We start from the raw sequence: 18165 nt of genomic DNA on the forward strand, positions 1-18165 counted from the left end.
TCTATGAACACAATTTATTTATCTGGTTGTGGGGTTTTTGGTAATTTATCTCAATAATGTTTTATAGTTTTCAGTCCTAAGATTTGCAAGTCCTGTGTTAAATTTGTTACTCGTATTGTTTCTGTTATTTTTTGATGGTGTTTTAAACGCAGTTATCTCTTATTTTCCGGTAGTTTGTTGACAGAGTATAAAAACGCAATCGATTTTTGTGTATGTTGGCCTTGTATCCTGAGACCTTGCTAAACTCATAGTTTCGCTGATAGTTTTGATGATTTTTTAGGATTTTCTACATAAACAATCATGTCATCTATGAATAGGCAGTTTCACTCCTTCCTTTTCAATCTTTATGCCTTTTGTTTATTTTTCACACAGAACTTGTACTTATTTTGTTAGATTTATACCTGTATTCATCTGTCTCTAATTTGGGGGGGAGCAGTTTTCTCTGTCACCTCAATTCTCTGATGGATCTAAGGAGAAACATTGATTTTCAGTCTGCCCAGCCCTTTTCTTCTGTGAGGATGGGAGTGACGACTTCCAAGCCCTTATATGTTGGGACAGAAACCAGAAGTCCCTCTGCTATTTTCTTCTTAGCCAAACTCTGCATTAATTTCTTGTGTCTGCTGTGGAGATTATATTATGCATCTAATGCAATTTACCAGAACCCAGTTAATGTTGTGCTATTTCATGTAAAATAAAAGAATCTTGGAACGGTATGTTTCTGTCTAACCTCCTCTCATCCTTTTACTATTATTATCATATATATTTTATCTATATACATCATAAACCCCACCATACAGTTTTATAATTTTTGCTTTAAACATTATATATATGGGCCCAGCTTCAGTCTCTGCTGCTAATGAATGGGACCTTCCACAACAGGAGCCACATCAGCACGGGTGAGAGGGGCCCACATCAGGCTTCAGGCCATGGCCTCTTTGCCATCGAGGCTGCCATGTTCACGGGCCCACTGGGTGAGCACCGGAGTGACTAGCTGACACTTACAGAATATCCCGTCCAGCAGATTCTGTGCCTCCTCCACAGTGGATGTTTAAGCTGGGCATTAATGTGCAGTGTAGGGAGTTGCACACTTGGGGCACGTGACCGCTGGCCCATGCACGTGCTTCGTCCTGTTTTCCCCGTCAACAGCAGGGAAACAGCCAACAGCTGTGTGTTGACTACCCATCTGTCTCACTGGGCTGCGGGAACAAGCTTCACAGCTCATTTCATTCCCTACAGAGCACTTCATTCTTGCTACTTTTCATGAGAATGTTGCCCACCTGGCCTCTGCTCAGCCAGAATTCTGGAATCAAACTAACCTCAGTGATGCAGGGAGGCCCATCTTAGGGCAGCATCTCCTATCACCAGTTCTGGTCCACAGAGAACAGCAAGCCCTGCAAAACCAGTGCCCCCAATAACTGGAGCATCCCTCCTGTGTCCATGAAGGGAGTGCCCTCTAGGCCCCACGTGCAGAGTTAGCTGGTGGGTTCTTAGGTCTCATATATTAGAGTCATTCTAACATGTCCACTCTAGCCCCCAGGTGCAGAGTTAGCTGGTGGGTTCCTACGTCTCATATATTAGACTCATTCTAAAATGCCCACCTCACTGAGCCTTTCACGTCCTTTCCTGGCACCCTGGAAATTGCCTGGGCAATTCTGGTAGCATTGGGCAGTACAAGTGGTCTGCCTGTTTCCTAGGTTCCAGGAGCTGCCCCAGTAATGGCTCCAGTAACCCTTGCCAGGGCTGAGAAACCCTGAGTCATGGGTGAGTTCCCCCAAAGAGACAAACTTTCCCTTATCTTGTCTCATATTTTGCATGCACACACACATACACACACATGCATGCACCATCTCATCCCATCTACACACATCCACACACATATCCACACGCCATCTCATCCCATCTACACACATCCACACACATATCCACACACCATCTCCATCCCATCTACACACATCCACACACATATCCACACGCCATCTCCATCCCATCTACACACATCCACACACATATCCACACGCCATCTCATCCCATCTACACACATCCACACACATATCCACACACCATCTCATCCCATCTACACACATCCACACACATATCCACACACCATCTCCATCCCATCTACACACATCCACACACATATCCACACGCCATCTCCATCCCATCTACACACATCCACACACATATCCACATGCCATCTCCATCCCATCTACACACATCCACATACACGTGCACACTCCATCTCCATCCCATCTACACACATCCACACACACATATCCACACGCCATCTCCATCCCATCTACACACATCCACACACACATATCCACACGCCATCTCCATCCCATCTACACACAGCCACACACATATCCACACGTCATCTCCATCCCATCTACACACATCCACACACATATCCACACACCATCTCATCCCATCTACACACATCCACATACACATGCACACGCCATCTCCATCCCATCTACACACAGCCACACACATATCCACACTCCATCTCCATCCCATCTACACACATCCACACCACCATCTCCGTCCCATCTACACACATACACACACATATCCACACGCCATCTCCATCCCATCTACACACATCCACACACATATCCACACGCCATCTCCATCCCATCTACACACATCCACATACACATGCACACTCCATCTCCATCCCATCTACACACATCCACACACACATATCCACACGCCATCTCATCCCATCTACACACATCCACACACCATCTCCATCCTATCTACACACATCCACACATATATCCACACGCCGTCTCCATCCCATCTACACACATCCACATACACATGCACACTCCATCTCCATCCCATCTACACACATCCACATACACATGCACACTCCATTTCCATCCCATCTACACACATCCACACACATATCCACACGCCATCTCCATCCCATCTACACACATCCACACACATATCCACACGCCATCTCCATCCCATCTACACACATCCACACACATATCCACACACCATCTCATCCCATCTACACACATCCACATACACATGCACACTCCATCTCCATCCCATCTACACACATCCACACACGTATCCACACGCCATCTCATCCCATCTACACACATCCACACACCATCTCCATCCTATCTACACACATCCACACATATATCCACACGCCGTCTCCATCCCATCTACACACATCCACATACACATGCACACTCCATCTCCATCCCATCTACACACATCCACACACACATATCCACACGCCATCTCCATCCCATCTACACACATCCACACACATATCCACACACCATCTCATCCCATCTACACACATCCACATACACATGCACACTCCATCTCCATCCCATCTACACACATCCACACACGTATCCACACGCCATCTCATCCCATCTACACACATCCACACACCATCTCCATCCTATCTACACACATCCACACATATATCCACACGCCGTCTCCATCCCATCTACACACATCTACACATATACGACATATATGTATGTATATATACATATATACACACACTCGTGTGTGTGCTCATGTGTGCTCGTGTGTGTGCTCGTGTGTGTGCTGTGTGTGTGCTCGTGTGTGTGCTGTGTGTGTGCTCTGTGTGTACTCTGTGTGTACATCCACACATATATCCACACGCCGTCTCCATCCCATCTACACACATCCACACATATATCCACACACCATCTCCATCCCATCTACACACATCCACACACACATGCACACGCCATCTCCATCCCATCTACACACATCCACACACATATCCACACGCCATCTCCATCCCATCTACACACATCCACACACACATGCACACACCATCTCCATCCCATCTACACACATCCGCACACACATGCACACGCCATCTCCATCCCATCTACACACATCCGCACACACATGCACACGCCATCTCCATCCCATCTACACACAGGGTCGAGCGCTCTCAAGATCCATCCCCAGGCATAGTCTCCGCACTCCTGCTGGTTCCTGTTCGCCATGTCTCAGCCCCACCGGCAGTAACTCATCCCCTCCATGAGCAGGGCTCTCCCTTCCCAGGTTGCCCAGGCTGAGAGTGGACACAAGTTAAGCGCTTCGCAGACAGAAGGGCCATTCTTAAGAGGGCAAGTGTAGTTTTGCTGGGCATGGGCCCTGAGTGGGGCTCCTCATGGGCTTTGAGTAGGGGGGCTGGTGTTTCCAGAAAGGAGGGATGAGTCCCACCCGCCCACACTTCGGACAAGCTGAGGCCCCTCCTTCCCTCTAGGGGCCCGCCTCTGGGAGCTATGCTGAGGCCGAGATTCAGCCGTCTTCAGTTCTCCAGCCTCACGGCCACATCCTGCTCCTGACCCACAGCACAGCCGGCCCTGGGAAAGGAAGCAAGAGCCCCTTCGACTCTGTGAGGAGGCCTCTGTGCCCTTTGCCCGGCCCTCATTGTCCTGGAAACTTTTCTGGGTTTCTGGCGAGACAAGATGCTCCCGGAGACAGCCGTTTCCAAGGCTGAGGGTAACACAGGAGACGGGGAAGGCCAGGGCGGGAACAGTTGCCCCCAGAGCCCTCCCCACCTCCACACACAACAGCCCTCTCCCCACGCAGCAGGAGGGAACAGGATCCAGCTCCTGAGAGGTTGCGCTGGGCATTCTGGGTTCAAGGACAACAGCAGAGCCAATCATGGGAATTAAATAAAAGGCCTCCTGCTGATCAGAAAAGGGGGCCGAGGCCCCGGGTGCAGGTGGCGAGACGTGGACCCCAGGCGTGGCATTGAAGGCCCCTCCAGGGACAGCATTGATTTGGCTGCCCAGGACAGGCACAGCTCATGCTGTGTTCTGGAGCTGTGGATGGAAGCCCTTCCCTCTCAGCAGTGTCTCTGTGTGGATGATAGATTGTCAACACCCTACTTAAGAGATGAGAACTCCAGACGGTGACTATTGCTGGGGCTCCCCTAAAGCAGACAGCCCCGCCTCTTCCCCCGGCTTCTCTCAGGAGCTGACACCCAAGGGCCACCAGAGAGGCAGAGACGAAAAGAAGAAAGGAACTCACTAGAAACTGAGACAATGAAGAAAAAGGAACACCTTTCCAAAAAACCTTAATAAATATCCTCAGAGAAATCAGAAGAAAGGGCTGGGCGCTGTGGCTCACGCCTGTAATCCCAGCACTTTGGGAGGCCGAGGCGGGCGGATCACGAGGTCAGGAGATCGAGACCATCCTGGCCAACATGGTGAAACCCTGTCTCTACTAAAAATACAAAAATTAGCCAGGCACGGTGGTGGGCACCTATAATCCCAGCTACTCGGGAGGCTGAGGCAGGAGAGTTGCTTGAACCCAGGAGGTGGAGGTTGCAATGAGCCAAGATCGCACCACTGCACTCCAGCCTGAGTGACAGAGTAAGACGGTGTGTCAAAAGAAAAAGAAAAAGAAAAAAAAAAATCAGAAGAATGAGGTGCTTTATTTTTAGAAAAGGAACATTTAAAGAACAAGAATTTGTTAATTAAAAATGTGAAAGCAAGATTTTTTAATTAATAAAAGGATTGGAATATAAAGCTGTGAAAATATCCTACAAAATAGAAAAAAGATAAAAATAAGGAAAATAGGAGAGAGAAAAACGGAAATGAGGGACTGAGACTAACAGGCACATCACAGAAGCAGGGGTCCCAAAAGAGCAGAAGAGAGAAGGTGGGAGGAAGAATTGTCCCAGAAATAAGGTGGGGACGTGTCCCAGAGCCCAAGCCTGGGGGTTTCCAGATCGAAAGGGCTCACTGGACGCCCAGTTACCTAAATTAAACACACCCCACAGCCACCGAGAGGAAAGAGGAGCTCATGTACCCGGGTCCGCAAAGCAAAACCGCCCAGAATTCTCAACAGCAGCACCAAAGGCTCAAAGCAACCACGTCCTCTGCATTCTGAGGTTGGCAACCCGTCAAGTGAGTAAAAGAGGAGAAGCGCGTCTGTGGCCAGCAGGCTCTCACCGAGGGCTTTCCCCCCACTTTCTCCCACGGCGACCTCCTCGCGCGGGCAGCTGGTGTGCGGAGGCCTCCTGGGCGGGGCCCGGAGGACGGGGCGTCTCTGGGGAGGACGCTGCGGTCAAGCAGGTGGGGCAGGTGCCTGAGGGTCAGTGTCGCCGGCGGGGGGCGCCTCAGCCCAGGTACTGGGAGCCCGTGGGAAGCCGTGTGCGGGGACCCCCCGGAGCAAAGGGAGGCCCAGGGCTGTCGATGCAGAGGCCCGCGGGGTCCCCGTGGAGACAGGAAGGTCCACGTGGAGAGAAATCCTGGCTCGCGTGGCGCCGCTGAACGCTGAGGGACTGTTTTCACTTCGCTCAAAAGTTTGCAACAACTTATTGGCAGATTCATGGAAAGAAATTAGTCATTAATTTTCAGGAAAATATAAGTTCTGCAAGAAAGAAGATACAGTCAGGGAACACCGCGTGCCTCACCCACAGACAAAGTTTATAACCGTCATAAAGTAGGCACCGAATACTGATTTGGCAATAAATACACATGCATATGCCGTAACTCCAGCGGGAGGGAGGGAGAGAAGGTGGTTTATCCAGCTGGAAACAAAATCCCAAGGCTGCATAGTAAGAAATCAGTGAACTAAAATTAAAAGTGTCTAAAATGGGCAAGGTGCGGCGGCTCACGCCTATAATCCCAACACTTTGAGAGGCCGAGGTGGGCTGATCACCTGAGGTCAGGAGTTCGAGACCAGCCTGGCCAACATGGTGAAACCCCGTCTCTACTAAAAATACAAAAATTAGCCAGGCATGGTGGCTCACACCCGTAATCCCAGCTACTCGGGAAGCTGAGACAGGAGAATGGCTTGAACCCAGGAGGCGGAGCTTGCAGTGAGCCGAGATCGCACCATTGCACTCCAGCCCGGGAGACAGAGTGAGACTCCGTCTCAAAAAAGAAAAAAAAAAAAGTGTCTAACATGGAAACAACAAGGATAACAGTGATGACTTTTCCTTAAATATGGAGGTTTAAGGTGCATTTTCCCAAAGAAAGTGGTTGCTTATGAGGATAGAAAGGAGTTGAAGAAGTGAAATCATAGTACAATTGACTTTTAAACTGTATGTATTATTAGTTTGATTTAAAACTCAAATATATATTAGTGTAATTTACCACATCAACAGGTTAATCTAGAGAAAAAATAAATGATCATACCAAAAGATCTTTTAAATTTGATAAAATGCAATACCTTTTCTGATTAAAAAAAAAAAAAAAAAAACTCCAGCAAGCTAAAAACAGAAGAAATTTTCTTAATTTGTTAGAAGAGATCTACCCGGCTGGGCGTGGTGGCTCACACCTGTAATCCCAGCACTTTGGGAGGCCGAGGCGGGAGGATCACAAGGTCAGGAGATCAAGACCATCCTGGCTAATACGGTGAAACCCCATCTCTACTAAAAAAAAAAAAAAAAAAAAAGAAGAGATCTACCACGGTCCCCGGCAAGCCCCATCCTGACGACTGAACTCAGAAGCGTCCAAGCCTGCAACCCGCCTCTCTTCAAGATCGCAGACCCTGGCAAGAACAATTAGACCAGAAACATGCAGAGGGTTTGGAAAGCAAGAAACAAACACAGATGATATTAAAATAACCTGTTAGAACTGAGAATAAATTTTAGCAATTGTTGCTGGGTACAAAATTAGTCTAACCAGATCAGTAATAGTCTATAAACCAGGAACAAGCAAATACAAAATGTAGTTTTTACACTTGATCTTAGCCAAAAGGCCGAGAAGCGATAAAATGTAGTTTTTAAAAAGACAACATTTAAGCCGGGCGCAGTGGCTCACACCTGTAATCCCAGCACTTTGGGAGGCCAAGGCGAGTGGATCATGAGATCAGGCGTTCGAGACCATCCTGGCCAACGTGGCAAAACCCCGTCTCTACTAAAAAAAATACAAAAACTAGCCGGGTGTGGTGGCACATTCCTGTAATCCCAGCTACTCGGGAGGCTGAGGCAGGAGAATCGCTTGAGCCGGGAAAACAGAGGCTGCAGTGAGCTGAGATCGCGCAATTGCACTCCAGCCTGGGCAAGAGAGTGAAACTCCGTCTCAAAAAAAAAAAAAAGACAATATTTACAACTAACATGCATCTCGGGGAAGATCTAACGAAGATCATGCAAGGCCTTGACAGAGAAAAAGTATCAAACTTGATTGAAAAGCATCAAAGACGACCTTCATAAGTGGACAGAGAAGCCTGTTCAAACATGCAAGGACTAAAAACCGTCAAGATGGAATTCTCCCAAATCAGCCCCAAACCCAATGCAGTTCCAGTCTGAGTCCTGGAGGGCGCTGTGTGGCACTTGATTGTCTTACCTAAATGCAGGTGGGGAGCGGGAGGAGCCGTGGGAGTGAAGAAGAACGACGTGGGAGTCATAAGAGACAATGAAGCCACATGAGGAGAACGGCACAAATGTGGACTCTCCGTCTACGTGACAGACGAGGTCACAGCTTAGAAATAATAGGGTTAATAAAGGCGCCAAAATAATCAGCTCAACACATGATAAAAGAGAAGAGGTGCGGGAACAATTGGTTCTTCACTGTGACGGTTAATGTTGAGTGTCAATTTGGTTGGATTGAAGGATGCAAAGTACTGTTCCTGGCTGGGAGCGGTGGCTCTGGCCTGTAATCCCAGCAGTTTGGGAGGCCGAGGCAGGTGGATCACTTGAGGTCAGGAGTTTGAGACCAGCCTGGCCAACATGGTGAAACTCCATCTCTACTAAAAATACAAAAATTAGCTGGATGTGGTGGCGCATGCCTGGAATCCCATCTCATCGGGAGCGTGAAGCAGGAGAATCGCTTGAACCTGGGAGGCAGAGATTGCGGTGAGCTGAGATTGCACCACTGCACTCAGCCTGGGCGATAGAGTGAGACTCAGTCTCAGAAAACAAGCAAGCAAAATATTGTTCCTGGGTGTGTCTGTGAGGATGTTGCCAAAGGAAATTAACATTTGAGTCAGTGGACAGGGAAAGGCAGTCCCACCCTCAATCTGGGTGGGCACTGTCTAATCAGCTGCCAGTGTGGCCAGAATAAAAGCAGGCAGAAGAACACGGAAAGACTCGACTGGTTTAGTGTTCTGGCCTCCATGTTTGTCCCGTGCTGGATGCCACCTGCCCTTGAACAGGGACTCCAAGTTCTTCAGCTTTGGGACTCGGGCTGGCTTCCTTTCTCCTCAGCTTGCAGATGGCCTATTGTGGAACCTCACGATTGGGTGAGTAAAGACTCCTTAATAAACTCCCTTTATATATACATCTATCCTACTAGTTCTGTCCCTCTAGAAAACCCCAATACAGTCATACAATAAAGGACAAAGTTATAAAAGACGCATATATGGATATCTATAGATGCAGATACACACACATATAATAAGAATGATAAAATGGGATCTCTGCCTCACAATATAAACAAAAATGAATTCCCAGATGGATTAAAGGCCTAAATATGAAAGCAAAACTGTAAAACTTTTACAAGAAAAGGAAACATCAGGATAAGGGAGAATTTTCTAAGCAACAAACAGGAAGCGCGGCCTTAAAGGGAATAATAATAAATGTGATCTGTTTTTTGCCAAATGAAAAGACAACTACATTCCAGGATAAGGTATTTGCAGACTCAGAGGAGTGGTATCCAAATTATGTGACATGGACTCCTAAAAGTCGATCAAAAATAAAAAGAAAACCAGTTTGTTTTTTGTTTTTTTTTTTGAGATGGAGTCTTGCTCTGTCCCCCAGGCTGGAGTGCAGTGGCGCCATCTTGGCTCACTGCAAGCTCTGCCTCCCAGGTTCACACCATTCTCCCGCCTCAGCCTCCCAAGTAGCTGGGACTACAGACGCCAGCCACCAAGCCCGGCTAATTTTTTGTATTTTTAGTAGAGATGGGGTTTCACTGTGTTAGCCAGGATGGTCTCGAACTCCTGACCTTGTGATCCACCCCCCTCGGCCTCCCAAAGTGGTGGGATTACAGGTGTGAGCCACCGCGCCCGGCCGAAAACCAGTTTTTAAAGCTAAGGAACAGGAACACAGAGGAAGACACTGAGCCATCAGTAAAGACGCCTCACTAGTAACTGTGGAAACGCAGATGAGGTCAGCAAGGTTGACCTCACACCAACAAATGACAAAATCACACCAAGTGCTCAGCAAGGCAGAGGAGATGGGTTCCCTGTGCTGCTGGTGTGACTCACAGATGTTGTATGTTGGGACCTTCACGGAGCATAGCAACCCTGCAGTGCCTGGCAGACATGCCCTCTGACCCACGCCTGGGTGTGGGACCTGAAGAAAGTCCCATCTCTGGGCCGGGCGCGGTGGCTCAGGCCTGTTATCCCAGCACTGTGGGAGGCCGAGACGGACGGATCACGAGGTCAGGAGATCGAGACCATCCTGGCTAACACGGTGAAACCCCGTCTCTACTAAAAATACAAAAAAATTAGCCAGGCATGGTGGCGGGCGCCTGTAGTCCCAGCTACTGGGGAGGCTGAGGCAGGAGAATGACGTGAACCCGGGAGGCGGAGCCTGCAGTGAGCCGAGATCACGCCACTGCACTCCAGCCTGGGCGACAGAGACTCCGTCTCAAAAAAAAAAAAAAAAGAAAAGAAAAGAAAAAAGTCCCGTCTGTGAGCAAGAAGGCAGGTCAAAGGATTTCCACTGCAGCGCTGATTAGAATCGTGAAAAAGGAAATAGGCAGAGAGCCTCAGAAGCGGGATCCTAAATAAACTGCAGTTTCTCTGCATGGCGGGATACGATGTATCAATCAGAGTGAGTGAACCAGATTCATATGCATCACCAGGAATGAATCTCAAAAACATGATGTTGAGTGCAAAAAAGCATATTGCATAAAGATTAAATACAATATGACATCATTTATCTGAAGTTTTCAAATATACAAAACAATACAATATCGTGCGTACAGGCACAGTTATGGCACAAGCACAGAAAAATGCCCTCAGCCAACGCCCGGCCAGCCGCAGGCGTGAGGTGACCACAGGGTGGGGGGAGGGTAAGGGGAAGCTCTGGCTACTCCTGTAAGTTTACGTCTTTAAAAATAAAAGGGAAACGTGGATCAAATATGGGGAAAATATTTTAACTATTATAACTTAAATTTTTTGTATTTTAATTTTGATATCAATGCAAACTGAATCTCAATGATAGGTACATCTGTGTATATTATGTCCAGTACTACATGCTCGACAGTTTTCCTAATTCAAAATTAAAGAAGCTTGTGGGGAAAAGAGACTACTCTAAGTTAGACTAGTCAGCAGCCACCAGCTTTGAGCTAGCCTGGGTGACAGAGTGAGACTCTGTCTCAACACCCCCCCCACCCCAAAAAAGAAAATGATTTGGGGCTGCTTTTCATTAAAAAGAAAAGCCTTACCAAGGACTCCCATGCCCTTGCTATCTGCCTAAGCAATTCCTTCTTAACTCCTCTATCACTAGCACCTGGCATGACAGCACCTGGTGTCCCAGCACCTAGACTCCCAGCACCTAGAGTCCTAGCACCTGGGTGTCCCAGCACCTAGAGTCCCAGCACCTGGTGTCCCAGCACCTAGACTCCCAGCACCTAGAGTCCTAGCACCTGGGTGTCCCAGCACCTAGAGTCCCAGCACCTGGTGTCCCAGCACCTAGAGTCCCAGCACCTAGAGTCCCAGCACCTGGCATCCCAGCACCTAGAGTCCCAGCACCTGGCATCCCAGCACCTAGAGTCTCAGCACCTAGAGTCCCAGCACCTGGCATCCCAGCACCTAGAGTCCCAGCACCTAGAGTCCCAGCACCTAGACTCCCAGCACCTAGAGTCCCAGCACCTAGACTCCCAGCACCTGGCGTCCTCGACCTGTTTGATGGGTGTTGAATGAAGAAAATGAAAAAGACTCGTTAGTAGACAGCACTGAGTTGAAGGTCTTAGGGACAGGCATGTGTAGAGCATGTGAGACAGACTGAGGATGGGTGGGTGGAGGGTGGAGCCACCAGCAGAGAAGGGAAAGCTGTCGAGTTTGGGGGAAAGGCTGGGTCTGGGGTCTTGGGGGACCCTGAAGGGGTGGTGAGCGGGCAGATGTCAGCACCCAGAGGTCTGGAGGTAGGTCGTGGTTTTCACAGCGCTCACCCACTACCTGGGCTTATCAAGCTCCCACAAATGCCACCTGGGAACAGAACCTGGGTCCTGCCTTGCAGCTGGAACAGGGCCGAGTCCAGATTCCAGGAGAGCGCCTGAATCAACAGCTGGTGTCAGCTCCATCCTTGATCACGGAAGCATGTTCTACAAGCCTCCATTTTCCCACCTATAAAGTGATTGTTTTCAGGATAAGGGAGGCAGTGAACCCACAGCCCTGGCAAACAGGGTCTGGCCTGTGATATGCCCACAGGACAATTAGCTTTGATGAGGTGGTGCTGATGCCAATGAATTCGGTGTGCACTTGGCATGCGGGCAGCGTTGTCTGGTTCACTGCAGAATCCCAGAGGCTCACGCAGAACCTTCCCTGAATGCTTGTTAAACACGTTATCATAACCTTCAGCAGGTGACAGGCACCAAGGGGCGTGGCTGCCTGGAGCCTAGAAAGTCCTTGGAGCCTTCTGTTCCCAGCGCAGCCTTGAGAAATGGGTGGGGATGGGCCAGACATGGAGAGTGGGGTGGGCTCCACAGGAGCTCGGAGCAAATTCCACACAGAGCGGTTCCTTCCAGCAGCAGCGTGTGTGGGTGGCACAGTGGCAGATGAGCTTCAATGTGGGAGAACGCAAAGTCACGCACTTAAGGAAAAAATAACCCGAGTTACGCTTAAAAAGGCAGGAGGGGCCTCCTGGGCAGGCCCCCGCACACTCTCTGAGAGTATCTTTCCTGTTCCCACGGGGGCTGGGGGAGGTGCAGGCACCTGGAGGGCCTGAGACAGCTGTGGGAAACTCTGCAGCGAGGGGGCCAGCTCCAGGGAGGCTCCCAGCAATGGTGGCCTCTGGCTGGCCCAGGACAGTGGGGAGGGGACAGACCTTAGGGGTGGTGGGAGCAGGCAGAAAGAAAGCTCCTAAAATGAACAGGATTGAGGCCAGCCCTGAAGCTTCTGCGGCTGCGCTGAGGCAGGGAGACCCCCAGGAAGGGAGGGGCCCCCAGAGGGAGGGGAGCCCCCTGGAAGGCGGCACAGCGGCCACTTTGGAGGGGGAGTGACAGCACCCGTCTGGATTTGCAAAATAATTCAGTTATTTGTGGCTGTTATATGAAAATATTTGCAAATAAGCCAAATGTATTTTCAGAAAGGATTTCCCCTTAGGCAATTACTTTTAATGATTCAGCTTTTTTTTTTTTTTTTTTTTCCATCTGACAGATCTATTCAGATTTGTGAATACTCGTGGTCTGCCATGGACTGGGCCTTTGACCAACCACAGGGCAGCATCCTTGCCGCCAGCTGCCTGAGCTCCACAGCAGCCAGCCTGGCACCCGCATTGCAGGAGGGAGACGCCAACCTCGAGCTTCCACTGAGCTCTGCATCAGGTTGAATGGTGTCCCCCCAAATTCTTGATCCAGAACTTCAGAATATGGCCTTATTTGGAAATGGGGTCTTCACAGATCACACTGGATTAGATGGGCATAAATCCAACAAGAGTGTGATTGTAGGAGACCGAGAAGGGCACACGGACACACGGCAGAGAGCCCCCATGAGGGCAGCAGAGGCTGGCACAATGTGGCTACAAGCCACGGAAGCCCAGGGTGCCAGCAGCCATCAGGAGCCAAAGGCCTGGGACAGATTCTCCTTCACAGCCTCTAGAAGGGGCCAGCCTGGCCAATGCCAGGATCTTGGACTTCCAGTTGAGAATCCACAGTTACTGTTCTAAGACACCCAGGGTGTGGTAGTTTGTTACAGCGCCCCAGGAAATTAATACAGGTCCTAAAATGTCTAGGCCTCTGAGGCAGTCCAGACCCCTGAGGCAGTACAGATCCCTGAGGCAGTGCCAGGCCCTAAAGCAATACAAACCCCTGAGGTAGTACAGGCCCCTGGGATAGTCCAAGCCCCTGATGGAGTGCAGAGCCCTGAGTTGGTATGGAACCCTGAGTTGTTGGTATGGAACCCTGAGTTGTTGGTGTGGAACCCTGAGTTGTTGGTATGGAACCCTGAGTTGTTGGTATGGAGCCCTGAGTTGTTGGTATGGACTTCGAGTTGTTGGTATGGAACTCTGAGTTGGTATGGAACCCTGAGTTGTTGGTATGGAACCCTGAGTTGTTGGTGTGGAACCCTGAGTTGTTGGTGTGGAACCCTGAGTTGTTGGTATGGAACTCTGAGTTGGTGTGGAACCCTGAGTTGTTGGTATGGAACCCTGAGTTGTTGGTGTGGAACCCTGAGTTGTTGGTATGGAACCCTGAGTTGTTGGTATGGAACCCTGAGTTGTTGGTATGGACTCTGAGTTGGTATGGAACCCTGAGTTGTTGGTATGGACTTCGAGTTGTTGGTATGGAACTCTGAGTTGGTATGGAACTCTGAGTTGTTGGTATGGAACCCTGAGTTGTTGGTGTGGAACCCTGAGTTGTTGGTGTGGAACCCTGAGTTGTTGGTATGGAACCCTGAGTTGTTGGTATGGACTCTGAGTTGGTGTGGAACCCTGAGTTGTTGGTATGGAACCCTGAGTTGTTGGTGTGGAACCCTGAGTTGTTGGTATGGAACCCTGAGTTGTTGGTATGGAACCCTGACTTGTTGGTGTGGAACCCTGACTTGTTGGTGTGGAACCCTGAGTTGTTGGTGTGGAACCCTGAGTTGTTGGTGTGGAACCCTGAGTTGTTGGTACGGAGCCCTGAGTTGTTGGTATGGAACCCTGAGTTGTTGGTATGGACTCTGAGTTGGTATGGAACCCTGAGTTGTTGGTACGGAGCCCTGAGTTGTTGGTATGGAACCCTGAGTTGTTGGTGTGGAGCCCTGAGTTGTTGGTATGGAACTCTGAGTTGTTGGTATGGAACCCTGAGTTGTTGGTATGGAACCCTGAGTTGTTGGTGTGGAACCCTGACTTGTTGGTATGGAACCCTGAGTTGTTGGTGTGGAACCCTGAGTTGTTGGTACGGAGCCCTGAGTTGTTGGTGTGGAACCCTGAGTTGTTGGTGTGGAACCCTGAGTTGTTGGTACGGAGCCCTGAGTTGTTGGTATGGACTCTGAGTTGTTGGTATGGAACCCTGAGTTGTTGGTATGGAACCCTGAGTTGTTGGTATGGAGCCCTGAGTTGGTGTGGAACCCTGAGTTGTTGGTATGGAACCCTGAGTTGTTGGTACGGAGCCCTGAGTTGTTGGTATGGAACCCTGAGTTGTTGGTATGGAACCCTGAGTTGTTGGTATGGACTCTGAGTTGGTATGGAACCCTGAGTTGTTGGTACGGAGCCCTGAGTTGTTGGTGTGGAACCCTGAGTTGTTGGTGTGGAACCCTGAGTTGTTGGTACGGAGCCCTGAGTTGTTGGTATGGAACCCTGAGTTGTTGGTGTGGAACCCTGAGTTGTTGGTGTGGAACCCTGAGTTGTTGGTATGGACTCTGAGTTGGTATGGAACCCTGAGTTGTCGTGATTCTTGCTTCCAGTTCCATCATGTCACTCCAGACACCTGACACGTCCTCACTGCCTTGTCCAATCAATATCACAGTCATTTTTGCTCCTACAAATCTCTTGGACCTCCACCTCCCTCTCCTCCCTGCAGCTTCAATGACCCTTGGAGGCCCCTCATCCCTTCAGAGGTTCTCCCCTTCCTTTGCCAGGGCTCTGTCCCCTCACTGCCTTTATACCTTCCGGGTTCTAGTACCCAGGTGTGCACGCACTCCTCCCTAGAACCGCCACCCTCCCTGGAGCATCCCCCATTTGCTGCCATCCTATCACCTGGGTGCTGGACTGGGGCATTAAGCACATTTTCAACAATGGCGGGAGCCGAAGTCAGTCTCCCGTGCCAGACCAGGTTGTCCTTTGTCACCTAACAAAGCTGAGTCTACACACAGTAGCTGCCTCCTTAGTGCCCTCAGTGAATGAATATGAGGAGGTAGTACCAGTGTTGAAAGTCTCCAAGTTCACGAGGCAATCGAGAGCTCTTAGAAAGCTCTTACCTTGTCAGAGCTGGTCTGTCCATCCCACCCATCCTTACAACAAAAGCTTGCACCCACCAGCTGCACCCACAACCTGCATTACATCAACTGCACCCCACCAACTACACCCACCACCTGCACCCACCCCCTGCATCTGACCCCTGCATCTCATCCCCTGCATCCCACCCCCTGCACCCCACCCCCTACATCCCACCCTCTTCATCCAACCCCCTGCATCCCACCCCCTGCATCTGACCCCCTGCATCCCACCCTCTGCATCCCACCCCCTGCATCCAACCCTCTGCATCCCACCCCTGCATCCCACCCCCTGCACCCCACCCCTGCATCCCACCCCCTGCATCCCACCCCCTGCATCCCACCCCTGCATCCCACCCCTACATCCCACCCCCTGCATCCCACCCCCTGAATCCCACCCCTTGCATCCCACCCCCTGCATCCCACCCCTGTATCCCACACCCTGCATCCTACCCTCTGCATCCCACCCCTGCATCCCACCCCCTGCATCCCACCCCCTGCATCTCATCCCCTGCATCTCATCCCCCTGCATCCCACCCCCTGCCTCTCACCCCCTGCATCTCATCCCCCTACATCCCACCCCCTGCATCTCACCCCCTGCATCCCATCCCCTGCATCTCACCCCCTGTATCTCACTCACTGCATCCCACCCCCTGCATCTAACCACCTGCATCCTTCATGTATCCACCACCTGCATCTTGCCACGTACCTGCCACTACCTGCATCTTGCCAGGTACATCTTAGCACCTGTGTCCCACCATGTACATCCTACCCCCTGCATCCTATGACCTGCATCTTGTGTACATGGCTGGTTCTGTTGATAGAAGGTTCAGAGGATTCTAGTCCTGCCTTCAGAAGCTCAGGGGCTGACCAGGGGTTAGGCTGGAAGCTTAGGCACTTCTCCCGCTCAGAGAGTGGCTGATCTGGTTGCTACAGGCTCCTGTGCAGATGAATGTGTGCATATGAGGTCCAGACAACTCCATGGGGAGGCTACTCTCAGGCCTTACGTTGAATAAAATGTTGGCATTTTCCAGATAAAAAGGCAGAAAATGATGCTGTGCATGGAGGGACAGCCTAGGAGGGCTTAGAGGCTGAACATGGTGCCCAGGCAGGTCTTGGAGCTGGAGTGAAGTGTGTGGCTGAGGATGACTACAGCAAGGCCCGGTGAGTGGTCCTGTCTGTGACCCGAGGGGCCTGGGGAGCTCTTGGTGGGCCTGGAGGGCAGGGCCTCCTGCCTAGTTTATGTCCTGCCCAACACTGCTGGGTACTTGGCAGGTTGTGGAGAAATACTCACAGGCAACCTGGCTGCCCCGAAGGAGCCTCTCCCAGGCATATGGTGTGAGGCTTTGCCACTCCTGGGGGCGAGACACTGGGGCTGGCAGCAGGCTGAAGATGCAGGCATGCAGGCACTGCACTGTCTTCTGTCTTTCTGATGTCTCTTTCCCAAGTCCCTGGGGAGAGGATGATGAATGGTCCTGTGTGGCCTCTGGGAGCCCCTTGAGAAAGCATCTAATGCCCCTTTACCAAGCTGCAGAGCCTGCAAGTCCAGACCCAAGAGGAGGAGTCAGGCACAGCTGTGTGGACCAGACATTTATAGCATCTGGATGCTCCTCTGAGGAAAAGAGTTGAGAGTGTCCTACTATTGTAAAATGCACAGAAATGCACGACTAGGTGGGGATAAGGCTGGGCCTGTGGTCCTTCTTCCCCTGAGGGCCAGCTTCATCTGGTGCAGGTGGGTCTGGGAGGCCAGGGGACCTGAACACATGCTTTGGGCAAGTCCCTTTGCAGCTCTGTCTTCTCATCTGTAAATAAGGCAACACGGGCCTTGCGAGGACAGACCAGGCCAACGGCATGAGCACTGGAGCCACGGACTTGTTCGCTGCCATGTGGCTGCCACTGTCCCATCATTCCCACAAGTCCTGCCTGCACTGGCTGTGTTCCTTCTCCCAGCCTCCCTGCATTCACCTCCAGTCAGTCGCCTGCCTCCCCAGTGCATGCCACCTGCCAAGAAAGACACATGATCCCCTCAAAGTGTCTCTGGCCTTGGCCTCAGCCTCAGCACTTTCCTGCTGACCCCATCCACCTGTCTAGTCCCATCCCTCATCC

Source organism: Symphalangus syndactylus, chromosome 16 (genome assembly GCF_028878055.3).
Source record: "Symphalangus syndactylus isolate Jambi chromosome 16, NHGRI_mSymSyn1-v2.1_pri, whole genome shotgun sequence".
NCBI lineage: Eukaryota > Metazoa > Chordata > Mammalia > Primates > Hylobatidae > Symphalangus > Symphalangus syndactylus.